The sequence below is a fragment of the Eptesicus fuscus genome, chromosome 20 (assembly GCF_027574615.1).
Source record: "Eptesicus fuscus isolate TK198812 chromosome 20, DD_ASM_mEF_20220401, whole genome shotgun sequence".
Classification (NCBI taxonomy): Eukaryota; Metazoa; Chordata; class Mammalia; order Chiroptera; family Vespertilionidae; genus Eptesicus; species Eptesicus fuscus.
The window spans coordinates 6,830,413-6,842,467 of record NC_072492.1 but is presented as its reverse complement, the minus strand read 5'-3'; positions in this window follow the sequence as shown (position 1 = coordinate 6,842,467).

Here is a 12,055-nt window from a genome sequence, read left to right as displayed (position 1 = left end):
AAACTGTAAAACGTATTTATTGGGTTCCCTCATGTATGGCACTTAGCCATCACTTGGTATGTGTGGCCATGTGAGTGAATACACAGCCTCTCAAATACTTAGTATGTCTTGCTTAGAACCTCTTGTCTGGGACCCCAATTTGAACTACTATGTAAGTCAGCTCCCCTCCTCGGCATCTCCTTCCCCTCAGCCTCTTAAGTGGTACAAAAATATCATCAGGTTTTTTTCTCTGACAATGTAGTCAAGTAGCCCCAGGGTAAAATGACTGGAAAATACCCCATAAGCTGTTCTGACTTTCCTCTTTCCAGAAACACTCTCCCTTCAACTTTGTTCTCCTCTCCGCTGGTCCAGCTAGTTTCTCAACCTGACGTCAAGTTCCTCCTGGAATTTTTGGTATTCAAGCTCCAGACAGGGCAGTATAAAGCTCCAAAACAGGCCAAATCCAGAAAATGCTACTCAACATCACTTGAACAATAATCTCCTCAATGCTTTAAATATCTCTGCTATTTTGTAAAGATATTTGTCCCCAGATGCATAAAGATTTTTACAAAGTTATCTCCGAGTGTATGCATAAATTTACAATCAGCCTTTTTATCAGTCAGTATAAAATCGTAAGTAGTTTTTCAAGCTGCTACATAGCAGCATAATTCTTGTTTCAAAAACTGTATTAAAGTTCAAGTGTGTGTATAATAAATTACTAAACCTGTGTACAGCCCACTTGTATTAGAAAATTTAGCCTATTACAATTTTTATTTACACTAATAAAAGAGAAAGATGCAAATTGACCATACCTTCGCAACACCCACCAGCCAATCAGGAGTGAGTACGCAAATTAACCCAACAAAGATGGCGGGTTAATTTGCATACGCAGGCGCCGAGTGGCCTGGGGTGGGGCGGGACGCTTACATCATTGCCATGGCAACGATGCAGGCATTCCACCCCGCCCCAGCAGCTCCGGGCCTCTGGGCAGCATGGGAAGGCGGAAAGGCGGCTCCGGCCAGAGCGAGGGCGATGCCAGCAACCAGAGGAAGGAAGGCCCATTCTTGCACGAATCTTCGTGCATCGGGCCTCTAGTGTTATAAATAACACTAACATGAAAATGTTTATGCACATGACCTTTTTCTTCCCCTGGATTGTTTTTATCAGATGCTCATTGTTTGGAGTAAACATCCAAGTGTGGGGATAGTGAATGTGAGTCTTTATGATGCATTATGATAACTAGTGTTTCTGGAGTACTTACAATGGACAAAGCTTAACCATAATTCTGTTTCCATAGGCAGTGAACACTTGTCCCAACAATAGAACTAGCTCAGAGCCATCTCAGCTGCTTATCCAGTGGTAACCGATGTTCATGAGCTTTTAACATGTTTTCAGTTGAGAATGAAAGGAAAAGGAGCCACAGTTATCTGATAACTTTGAGAACTTCTGTGCAATCTATTTGGGGACCACCTGTTACCAAATAAGACTGATGACTCATCAGAGGAGAAGTGAAGAGGACCAGGAGTTTTTGAGAATCTATTATTTGTGGCACTTTTATTATCTCATTTAATCCTTTCAAAGGTGCTATGAGAGAGAGATGATTATACCTATTTTATAGTTGAAGAAACTGATGCTCAAAGACAAAAGATGTTAAACAACTTGGTCTGAGTCACATAACCAATAAATGGCAGAGGCCAGATCGATCCCATTTGTTCCACTGTGCCATGACAACCATCTCTATTACAACCTAAAGCTCCCTGCTCCCACCCCACCCTCATCCCTCCCAGATGCACCCCTGGCTCACTGGATGTAATATACCTCATTCTGGACTACAACTCCAGACATATGCTCAATTGCCATTATTTTGTGTGATTTCCTAAATAGTTATTAATGAAGATACTTGTTTATAGTACAAATTAGCCCATAAATTTTACAAGTTATCCTCCCCTCCCCCCCAAATCCTAGGACTTTTAATAAAACTTGACTATTTCAATCTCAGTTTATTTGAGAAAAAAATCAAGATATTTTTGAAAACTAAAAACAGTAAGAATAGACTTGCACTAAGACACGAAACATAGCTATTCCAGAAATACGGGGTGGGCAAAAGTAGGCTTACAGTTGTGAGTACATGAAACAAAGATTATCCTTGTATTATTTATTGGTTACTGTATTATTTCCATTCGAACAACTGTAAACTTACTTTTGCCCCACCCTGTTTCTATTAACAGAGAGTAGAACAGGGGTTGCCCAAGCCTGGAGGGTGGGAGAAATAGAGAGAGGTTGATAAAGGGTACAAGCTTTCAATTATAGGATGAATAAGGTCTGAGGATCTAATGTCTAACATGGATACTAGAGTTGATAACACCTTTTTGCATAATTAAAATTTGCCAAGATACTGGAATTTGCATTGTCATCCTCCCCCCAAAAAAGTGAACAAGTGAGGTGACGGGTGTGCTGATGATGGGGAATCCTTTCACACTGTCTGCCTAATCATCATGCTTACGCTTTAAATATACTGCAACTTTATTTGTTAATCAGACCTCAATAAAGCTGAAAAATAAGTATCTAGTAATTAGTATCAGGAGTAAAGCAGACAAATATTATAAGTGGGTCAGAATTGTGTGTGTGTATTCATATTTATAGATTTATGTGTGTATGTATTAATCTAATCTCCAATTAATTATTAACCTTTAATAATAAATGTTATTATTATTACCTATTCAAATAAGCAATAAAATATGTGATGAAGATTTGTTGAGAAAATTTACTATCCATTTGGAAAAAATTGAATTTAGCGATTTTATAATATATCTTAAGATAAATTCCATATGCATTAAAGGGCTAAGGAAATTTATAAAATGTGAGAAGAAATCAGAGGATAATTGTATAACCTTGGAGTGGGGCAAACCTTCCCAAGCATGTCACCAAGTTCAGAGTAGAAATAAAAATTGGTATATTTGACCACTTAAAAAATTTAAAATGTTATATGGAAAAAAATCATCAAAAAAATTAAAAGACAAACAGTAGATTGAAAGAAAATACTTGAAATGAGAATGCCAAAGTTATTTAAAGGAATTCTATAAACAATAAGATTAAAAGTACACAACATAAGAGGAATATAATTCAAGGGGGAAAAATAATCAATAAGCCCATGAAATATATTCAACTCATTAACATTTAAGAAAATGCAAATTAAAAGAGCAAGGTACCATTTTTTAAAAAAAACCATCAGGTTATCAAATTTTAAAATATTGATAACATCAAGTATTGGCCAAGTGTTGGGCAAAGGCTTGGAGGATACAGTTTGATAGTCTCTATGGAATTTTAAATGAACCTCACCAGCAGCCAAGAAATTCAGAGCATCTAGTCTAAATAAGCACTTGTCTATCCAAGGATTTTCATTGCATCATAGTTTATAATGCAAAAACTAAAAGGTGGAAACAGCATAAACATTCATTAGTAAGGCGTGACTACTTAGATTATAGGACACTCATACTATGCAATAAAATTCAAAGCAAAACAGAAATGATAGAATGTTATATGAACTCACATGGAGAGATCCCCAAGACATACAATTAATGTTTTAAAAAGCAGATTATGAAGCAATCAAGCAAACATTTGCATTTATGTTTTTAAAAAATTAGACATAAATCCACAGAAAAAAACCTTTAAGAATATAAGTCAAATGTTACCAATCATGTTCAGGAGGAGGACAAGACTCTACCTTTTCTTTAGTATTTGAATCTTTTTTAAAAAAATCCTCACTCCAGGACAAGCTTTTATTGATTTTAGAGAGAAAGGGCAAGAGAGGGAGGGATAGGAAGAGAGAGAGAGAGAGAGAGAGAGGGAGAGAGAGAGAGAGAGAGAGAGAGAGAGAGAGAGAGAGAGAGAGAGAAACAATGTGAGAGCGAAACATTGATCAGTTGCCTCCAGCAAAAGCCTAGACCAGGAATCGAACCCATAACTTTTCCATTGCTCCAACCAACGGAGTCACACCAGCCAGAGATATTTGAATCTTTTAAAATAAGAATATTAGTGGAAAACATACTTCTGTTAGTCTCATCAAGTAGACAAAAATTCAAATGAGGCCCTGGCCAGTGTGGCACAGTTGGTTGAGTATAGTCCCATGCACCCAGAGGTCACTGGTTCAATTCCCGATCAGGGAATATGCCCAGGTTTCGGGCTTGATCCCCCTTAGGGAGCCTGCAGAAGACCACAGATCAATGTTTTTCTCTCGTTGATTTTTTTCTCTCTCCCTCTCCATTCTCTCTCTCTCTCTCAAATCAATTTAAAATATTTTTAAAAATTCAAATGAGGATTTAGGTGATATGAATACTAAAGTTAATTTGATCAATATTTTAAACCCTTTTACATGATGTAGAATATTGGAAGACAATTTTAAATTTACCACCCTCTCCCAACACACACACACACCACAACACACACACACACACACAGAACTGTCAATAAATTTTAAATATCAGGTTCATATCTTGATCACAAGGCAGTAAAAAAAAATAACATACTCTTTTTAAGATACTATTCCTATATTTCATTCTGCAATTATTTTTCTCAACAGTATACTTTGTTTATTTATTTATTTTGAAATTTTAGATATTCCCATGAAGATCTTTTTTTACTTTTAAAAGTAAAATATTTTAAACTCAACAAGTTAGGCATCAAAACACACCACAAACACAACGAAAGTGTTAAAACATAGAAAAAAGCCTGGAAAGACCCATTCTCAAAGTGATTATCTCTCGGTAGTGAGATTATGAGTAATTTTTAATTTTTCTTATATTCTTTCTCATAATACTTTATTCTTTTAAAAAAATATTTGTATTGGTTTCAGAGAGGAAGGGAGAGAGAGATAGAAACATTATTAATGAGAGAGAATCATTGATTGGCCGCCTCCTGCACGCCCCCTACTGGGGATCAAGTCCACAACCTGGGCATGTGCCCTTGACTGGAATGGAACTGGGGCCCTTCAGTCTGCAGGCCAACACTCTATCCACTGAGCAACACCAGCTGGGGCTCATATTACTTTATTCTTTATTTTGATTATTCAGTGTCTCCTATTACCTTCCATAATAAACAGGAATAACTTTGATAATAAACAAGTTAACAGTGAGCCTCATTTGCTTATTTATTTTTTATCATGAAGTAATAGGGGATAAAAGACCCCTTATCTGAGGAACAACTAGCCCTGGAGTTGGCTGGCCACCTGGGAGGTTTAAGTGGCTGTTCCGACCAATCTGAGAGCATGCGCGTATTCAAACCACAGCCGAGAAAACTTGCTTCTCAGCTGAGGCCGAAACCGCAGCCCCTAATATTAATTTATGTTGGAAACTTTACATGTATATATTGTGTTATAGGCTACATTCTGGCTGACCTGGGTTCAAATCTTGACTCCACCCTTCCTGGTTGTATGAACTTGAACATATCCTTCAAGCTCTCCAACTCCACTTCTCCATTTGTAAATGTAGGAACTACAGTACCTCCTCATGAAAAAGGGAAAAAACATAAAAATGCTTGACATAGTACAGGGATGTTCTTATGTACTCCATAAATGGCAGCAATTTTAGTCACAGATGAATATAATGATATATTAATTATTATATTAGTATTTATGTCAATATGTTATAGAATGCTAATTATAATATCCTATCTAATAAAAAGGTAATATGCAAATTAACCATCACTCCATCACAAAGATGGAAGCCCCCATAGTGGCCAGGGCAGGATGCTGGCAACGTTGCCCCAGCGATGCGAGCCCAGCGTCCCACACCTCGGTTGCATGGAGAGAGGGAGGGGCCTCTGGGGGCGATGCGAGCCCAGCATTCCGCGCTCCGGCCAAGCGGAGGGAGGGGCCTCTGGACAGAGGCTGGGGCGCGGGACACTGGCATTGCAGTCTGGGCTGAGGGACCACCACCCCCACCCCTCCACCTCACCCCCTGGGCACGAATTTCGTGCACCGGGCCTCTAGTTTTAAAATTATTTAAATGTTATCATAAAATATCATATTGTTTTTAAATTAACAACAACTAGCCTCTTGTGATTATCCCTTAAGATTTGCTGCTCATTTCTTTTTTATCCCAGGCTGCGTTTGAGTGATGAGTCTAATGATTATCATTATAGAATTCACACTGTATTCACTAAGTGATTTATATACATATTATCACTTATTTTCTCCCTTTCAAAAAAACTTTTGAGAAAGGAAATTTTGCTATCTTCCTCCTGGAGAGAGGGTATGTGGTCCAGCTCAGGTCTTTATGGATTTCTAAGTGAGCCCCAGGCCTTGGCAGGGACCCTTGCGAGGTTGCCGGTGGCTATAATGATCAGCACAGGCTCATGGCTGTTCTTGTAGCTCTACTGAGAGGCCCGAATCCCATAACCTTATAACTGAAAACACTGTTCTGTCCAAAAGTAAAGCCAAGGGAGAAAGTTCTCTCCAGAGGAAACAGAGTTTGGGGATCAGACAGCTAGTGGAGCAGTCTGCTGCATTGTCTCACCTTTTGTCCTTTATTTATTTTTAAATAATTTTTAAATTTTCAATTACGGTTGACCTACAATGTTACATTAGTATCAGGTGCACAACCCAGTGATTAGACATTTATGTAACTTGTGAATGATCACCCTGATACATCTATTACTCATCTAATACCATATATAATTATTATAATATTATTGACTATATCCCCTATGCTTTTCTTTATATCTCCATGAATATTCTATAACTACCAATTTGTACTTCTTAATCCTTTCACCCATCCCCCAAGCCTCCTCCCATCTGGCAACCATAAAAATGTTTCTGTATCTGTGAGACTGCATCTGTTCTGCCTGTTCATTTATTTTGCTTTTTAGATTCCACATATAAGTGAAATCATATGGCATTTGTCTGTCTCTGTCTGACCCACTCACTCAGCACAATACCTCTGGGTCCATCCATGTTGTTGCAGATGGCAAGATTTCACTCCTCTTTATGGCTGAGTCATATTCCATTGTATATGTGCAGCACTTCTTTATATTCACCTATTGATGTACACCTAGGTTGCTTCTATGTCTTGTTATTGTAAACTAGAGGCCCAGTGCACGAAATTCGTGCATGGAGGGGGGTTGTCCCTTAGCCCAGCCTGTACCCTCTCCAATCTGGGACCCCTCAAGGGATGTCCAACTGCCCGATCCCAGGGATCGGGCCTAAACGGGCAGTCGGAAATCCCTCTCACAATCCAGGACTGCTGGCTCCCAACTGCTTGCCTGCCTGCTTTCCTGATTGCCCCTAACCGCTTCTGCCTGCCTCTCACAATCCAGGACTGCTGGCTCCCAACTGCTTGCCTGCCTGCCTGCCTTCCTGATTGCCCCTAACCACTTCTGCCTGCCAGCCTGATCACCCCCTAACCACTCTGCTGCCAGCCTGTTTGCCCCAACTTTCCTCCTCTGCCGGCCTGGTCACCCCTAACTGCCCTCTCCTGCAGGGTTGATCACCTCCAACTGCCCTCCCTTGCAGGCTTGGTCCCTCTCAACTGCCCTCCCTTGCACGCCAGGTGCCTCCCAACTGCCCTCTCCTGCTGGCCATCTTGTGGTGGCCATTCTGTGTCCACATGGGGGCAGGATCTTTGACCACATAGGGGCAGCTATATTGTGTGTTGCAGTGATGATCAATCTGCATAGTACTCTTTTATTAGATAGGATAGAGGCCTGGTACAGGGGTGGGGGCCAGCTGGTTTGCCCTGAAGGGTGTCCTGGATCAGGGTGGGGTACCCTGGGGGCGTGGGGCAGCCTGAGCAAGAGGCCTGTGGTGGTTTGCAGGCTGGCCACGCCCCCTGGCAATGCAAGCAGAGGCCCTGGTATATGGAATTTATTTTCCTTCTACAGTTGAAACTTTGTAGCCTGGAGCAGAGCCAAGCCTGGGGCTCCCTCCGAGGCCCGAAGCCACTTGTGTTGGGGTTATAATTGAAACTTTGTTGCCTTAAGCGGGTGGGCCCAGCCAGGGTGTGTGGAAAGCTTTGCTTCCCCTGTTGCCGGCGGCAACCCTGGCTGCTCTCTCAAGCTCCATTCTGCCCCCATTTGTTTGAATTTGTTTACCTTCTATAATTGAAACTTTGTAGCTTGAGTGGAGGCTTAGGCCTGCAACGGCTGGCAGAAAGCTTGGCTTCCTCTGTTACCTAGGAAACCTTGCTCTCTGTGGCTGTAGCCATCTTGGTTTGGGTTAATTTGCATACTCGCTCTGATTAGATGGTGGGTGTGGCTTGTGGGCGTGGCTTTGTGGGTGTGTCGGAGGTATGGTCAATTTGCATATTTGTCTATTATTAGATTAGATAATGCTGCAGAGAACATAGGGATGTATATGTCTTTTCAATTTAATGTTTTGGATTTCTTTGGATAAATACTCAGAAGAATTTATCTGAGTATAAATTCCTTCTTTGTCTCTCATTATAGCTTTGTTTTAAAGTCTATTTTGCCTGGTATAAATATTGCTACCCCAGCTTTTTTGTTTGTTTGTTTCCATTTTCATGAAGTACCTTTCTCCATCCCTTTACTTTCAGTCTGTGTGTATCTTTCAATCTGAACTGAGTCTCTTGTAGACAGCATATGTAAGGGTCTTTTGATTGAAGCATTTAATCCATTTGCATGTAAAGGAATTGCTGATAGATATGTATTTATTGCCATTTTATTATTCATATTTTTTATCTTCTTTTCTTCTTCTTAAAGAAGACACTTTAACATTTCTTGCAATACTGGCTTGCTGGTGATGAATTCCCTTAGGTTATTTTTGTATGGGGATCTCTGTATCTGTCCTTTAATTCTAAATGATAGTTTTGCTGGGTAGAATATTTTGGTAGATCCTTGCTTTTCAAAACATTGAATATTTCATGTCAATCCCTGCTAACCTGCAAAGTTTCTGTTGAGAAATCAGCTGACAGTCTTATGGGAGCTCCCTGGTAGGTGCACATCATTTTCCCCTGCTACTTTTAAGACTCTCTCTTTGTCTTTAACCTTTGGCATTTTAATTAGGATGTGTCTTGGTGTGGGCCTCTTCGGGTTCATCTTGTTTGGGACTTTGCACTTCTTGGACTTGAATCTCTATTTTCTTCACCAGGTTAGGGAAGTTTTTTGTTACTACTTTTTCACATAGGTTTTCAATTCCTTGTTGTCCCTCTTCTCCTTTTGGCACACCACCCCCTCCCCCCGATAATGAGAATGTTGTATGTTTAAAGTTGTCCCAGAGCCTCCTTAAACTATCCTCATTGTTCTTTTTAGATACTTTTTTTCTTTTTGCTGTTCTATTGGATGTTTTCTGTGTTCTTATCTTCCAAATCTCTGATATGATCCTCTGCTTCATTTACTCCACTATTGATTCCTTATAACGTAGTCTTCATTTCAGTTATTGTATTCCTCATTTCTGACTGGTTCTTTTTTTATGTTTTCTAGTTCCATTTTTATGTTTCCTATTTCTTAGTTGAAATTCTCAGTAAGTTTATCTACTATTCCCCTAAGTTCATTGAGCATCCTTATAACCAATGTTTTGAACTTTGCATCTGGTAAATTGTTTATCTCTATTTTGTTTAGTTCTTTTTCTGGAGTTTTATTTTGTTCTTTAATTTGGGACATGTTTCTTTGTCTCTTCATCTTGGCTGCTTCCCTGTGTTTGTTTCTCTGTATTAGGTAGCGCTGCTATATCTCCCAGGCTCAGTAGAGTGGCCAGATGTTGTAGTAATCCTGTAAGCCTCTTTGGCACAGCCTCCCTGGTCTCCCAATCTGAGTGCTCCAGGTATGCCCCTCCCCACCTGTGGGCTGTGTGTATCCTCTTGTTGTAGTTGAGCCTTGATTGCTGTTGGTACCTCAATGGAAGGAATTTATCCCCAGGCCTATTGGCTGAAAGGACTGATTGAGATCATCATGGAGGATCAGCTGTGCATGGAGCAACCCCACAGACCAGAACTGGCTTCAGTGCGACTCTGGTGCCTGCTTGAGTGTGTCAGTTGTGAAGGTGATTGAGTGGGTACTTCAGTGTGGTCTAAAGCTGTCCACTGCCTGAGATAGCTCTGGGGCCTTCTTAGAGGTACAGGCCAAGGTCAGCCACTGCCTATGCCTGGGGCTACCTGGCATGAACTACAAAGCAATCTGCAGATGGCTGATACTTATGCTGGGCTTGGAGGTGCCCAGAAGAAGCCAAGCTTTGAACCAAGGCTGGCTGCCACTTGTACCTGGCCTGGGACAACTTAGCAAGAGATATGGGACATGCTAAGGCCAAGTGCTACTTGTTTGAGAGATTTTTAGGAAAGTCTGCAGCATTAGCCAAGACAGGCATTTGTATGAAAAGCGACTGGAAGTGGCTTGGATAGACCAGCAAGTTGGGTGGGGTCAGATCTCAGGGAATCACCAAGATGAGGTGAATAGTGAAAGCCAGGTTGATGGAGACTCAGATTTGGCACCGGCCTGCTGGCTCTGTGGGGGAGGGCTCTGCCAACACTTCTGTCTGTGAGAAAGCTGCCCCTCCAGCTCTCACCCTGATGCCAGAAAATTCTATTCCTCCCATATGTCCCTGGTGCCTTTGACACATTTTATTTTTATGGTACGTTAAACTTTTCCCACCAAAATAAATATCATATGTACATTAACTATTTTCCCAAAATTTAAAATACAGTAAAAGTATATTAATGAAAGGTATATATAGTATTTTCATATATATATATACTCATACATATATATTCTATATCAATATGTTTATATATACAACAGTAGTATATATCAACTAGAGGCCTGGTGCACAAAATTCATGCATGGGTGGGGTCCCTAGGCCTGGCCAGCGATCAGGGCCGATCAGGGCTTTCCTTCCTGCTGCCGGGGCCTTCCTGCCACTGGCCGGGGTGTTCCTGCCAGCTGCCAGCTGGGGCCTGCCAGACAGAGGGAGGGACCACAGGAAGTTGGCCAGCCACTGGAGTTTGGCTGTGGGAGCACACTGACCACCAGGGAGCAGCTCCTGCATTGAGCATCTGCCCCCTGGTGGTCAGTGCACATCATAGAGACCGGTCGTTCTGGTCATTTCGGGCGTTCTAGTGTTCTGGATGCTTAGGCTTTTATATATATAGATGGCAATACAATAGTAGAATATATAAGTGTGAGTGTATAATGTATCACACATACACATATATATGTCTACTGTATCTCTCTATATATACTATCCTATATAATAAAAGGCTAATATGCAAATAGACTAAACAGCGGAACAACTGAACAACCAGTCACTATGACATGCACTGACCACCAGGGGGCGTGTGTGGAACATGGCAGGCATCGGCCCCGGCGGGATGGTGGAGCAGGTGAGCGGGGTCACCAGTCGCTGCCATCGGGGCGAGCCTCTGGTGGTTACCGAAAATTCTTTGCTCCCACCCACCGTGGTCCCGCCCAGTGTTTGCACCTTCTGCTGGCGCCAGCTGCACTCAAACCTGCTGCTGGTGCTGGTGCCGGAGCCACCACTCGCACCTGCTGCTGGTGCCCGGCGCCGGTCCTGATTGCTTGGCGCCATCAGCAGGTGCAAGCAGCGGCTGCCAGCCCTGATTGCCCTTGAGGGCTTCTCCACTTCCCCCTGCTCCTGAGGGGCAATCGGGACAGCAGCCATTGCTTGCACCCACTGCTGGCACTGGCCCCAATTAAAAAAGTCTTCAGAATTGCATATATGATACAATCCAAATTCATGAGAAATTGAAGAGTACATATTTTTACATACATGTAGATCTTTGTGAGTTGGAAGAAAGATGGCAAAGTATTAGCAGGGGTTGGTCATCCCTACAGACTTGAATTACCATTAATTTCACTTTCTATCCCGAAAGTTTTGCCCATTTTGAAAATTTTGTATAATGAACATGCATTTGCTTTATAATCAGAAGAGGCAGTATGCACTCTAAATGCCAGCATGGTACACCACAGGCTCAACTTAGAATCCCAAAAGAACTTCACCCACATTCAAGGACTGCAACAATGTGGAAAGAAAAATTTCCTCTGAACATGGGAATAATGCCTTTCCCTTGCCCTCATAGAATATACCCTATGTTCCAAGTTCTACTTCCCCTTT